At 41.4% G+C, this 2573-nt stretch overlaps 1 pseudogene; it reads right to left on the bottom strand.

Moving 5' to 3' along the window:
* Positions 1 to 821, bottom strand: part of LOC102262402 — a 1477-nt pseudogene extending 656 nt beyond the window's left edge.
* Between the last annotated feature and the right edge of the window lie 1752 nt (positions 822 to 2573).

The following is a 2573-nucleotide window of genomic DNA, read 5'->3' as shown; positions in this document are numbered from 1 at the left end:
ACCAAGCGGCAGAACAACCGAACAACTGGTTGCTATGACGTGCGCTGACCACCAGCGGGCGTGCGCAGAACATGGTGGGCATTGGCAGCAGGCTGCCAGACCAACATGGGGCATCGGTCACTGTCATTGGGGCGAGCCTCTGGTGGTTACTGAAAATTCTTTGCTCCTGTATGCTGCGGTTCTGCCCAGTGCTCTGCTGGCAGTGCTGGCTCAAATCGCTCTGTGCTGTCAGTGGGTGTGAGCGAGCCGGCTGGCCCTTTCACCATGTGGGAGCTGCGGAGGTGGGAGCTGCCAGCAGACAGGGGATTGGGGATCACGGTGGGAGGGGCCAGGCAGGGGCATGGAGGATGGGCCAAGACCTGCCCCTGTACCCACCACAGCACTGTGGCCCACAGTTCCTTTCAAGGTGCACAAATTTGTGCACTGGGCCCCTAGTTGAGAATAATGAATTTAAATATGCTTACTTAATCTGGACCAAATTAAGACAGCTTTCTTTTTCTTGTTGACTTGCCCCAGCTGTGATAATAACTAGTTTGGAGTTTGAGGCCATATTATAGTCTTTGGCACCACCAACCCCCCCCCCCCCCCGCCAAATTTTGGTGTTTTAAAGAAAAAGCTGTTATGTTGGAGAACCATCATCTCTCCCTTCAGTTTGTCTTCCATGACATCAACAAGAGCAAATTCATCCACTAAGTTTTTCATTAAGATCCTGGTGGCACAGGCCATGCCAACATCACCAACCCAACAATTGTAATCTTATTGTATGGGTTTTGTTCTTCCTTAAGTAGATTCAGAATCAGCTGATCCATAACAGTTGCCATACTGTACTAAGAATCCAAAAGGCCAGGCCTGAGTGGCTTAGTTGGTTGAGCTCCCTCCTGTGCACTGAAAGTTTACTGGTTCAATTTCCAGTCAGGGACATATTTGGCTTGCAGGTTTGATCCCAGTTGGGTTGCAAAGTTAACAGAAGGCAACCATCAGTATTTCACTCTCACATTAATGTCTCTCTCTCTTCCTCTCTCTAAGCATGTCCTTGGGTGAGGATTTAAAAGAAGAAGAATCAAAGGGAATCTGGAGTGCACCACAGAGGCAGGGGGTGGGGGGGGTGGGGTTAAGTGACACTAGCTTTGGATCTGCACTTTGGGGAAGCTGCTCCTCTACTCTGCACATATTTTAAATTAAGCTTAGAGACTTCCCTCACCTTTTTTATATCATTTTAAAATAAGATTGTCACTTACTCAACAGGTACGGGTTACATGATATAATATGATTCTCTTTCTCTGTCCTGAGTATTCTTTCTAACAGATCTGTGACTGTTAATACAACGGATATTCTCAACTCCTTTCTCCCTGCTGGAATAGTTGAGATCCCATTGTAAAGGCTGGTTGCTCATGTTCCCAACATCCATTGCAGCAAGAGCTCTGGTGAGTTATTCAGTCTTAGTCAATAAGGTACAAAAGGTGGAAATTTTACAAAAGTTTTCTTCCTCTACAGAATACTCACCAAGAGAATTAATTCCCTTGCCCTTCCTTCCAACTTTGAAATGTTTGGAGCTCTGCAGCCTTTTTGCAAGAACTCGATATTATTGCATTGCTAAATTAACCAGATTTATAGTCATGCAATTCCAGATTTTTTGCTATGTGAACTTTGATGATGCATCTTGTTGCTTTAAGTCCACCAAATTGACAAAAAATATTCTAAATTATACAGCTCTATTACCTATTAGGATAACATTGTCCTTAAAAATGGGGGTGTCTTTAATCTTGAGCTAATTTCCTTACCTTGATGTACCTCCATTTTCTCATTTATAATGTGTGGTTATTAATATATTTATCTTATAAGTTTGTTATAAGGATTCAATGAAACACAATGCATGAAGCTTTTATACTGTGTGCATGAAGGGATAAATAAACAGCTAAGCTTGTGTCACCTTTATCCTTTATGTTGTATATACTCATTTCTCTTCTCCTTAAGATAATTTTCTATTGTTGCTGTCTCCCACTCCTCTATACCAATTCTCTTGAACCTATATCAATTAGTCTTTCATGCCCACTATTCCATGTCAAAATTACCAATGACCTTCACATTGCTAAATCTAATAGTCAGTTCTTGGTCTCACTTTATTTGACATATTAGTAGCATTAGACATTACATCACCTTCTATTTTCCAGAATGATTTCTTTATTAGGGATCCAGATAAGTAAACTCATTTTTTTCTACCTCCTTAGCTATTTCATGTCTCTTTGGCTTGTTTCTCTTCATCTCCCCTCAAACCTCCTCCCTCACTCCTCTCTTCCCCAAACTTGCTCTATCATAGTCCTCATTTTGTAAACGGAGGCTCCATTGTCTATATGTCCTGTTAAAAATATCTAGAATCAGCCTACACTCCTAAATTTCTCTTAAATTCTACACTCAATCTATCAACACATCTAATTTATTCTGCCTTCAATCAATTTCAACTAACTACAAGATAAACACTCTAATCCAATCAATTATCATTTCATACCTAATTCTTAGAATAGCTCCCTCTTCCTTTATCTTGCTATAGTGTAATCTCAAAAGAATGACCAAGG

Source organism: Myotis brandtii, unplaced genomic scaffold (assembly GCF_000412655.1).
Source record: "Myotis brandtii unplaced genomic scaffold, ASM41265v1 scaffold388, whole genome shotgun sequence".
NCBI classification, from domain to species: Eukaryota; Metazoa; Chordata; class Mammalia; order Chiroptera; family Vespertilionidae; genus Myotis; species Myotis brandtii.
The sequence above is the reverse complement of the archived record's forward strand: the minus strand, read 5'-3'. Positions and strand labels throughout refer to the sequence as shown.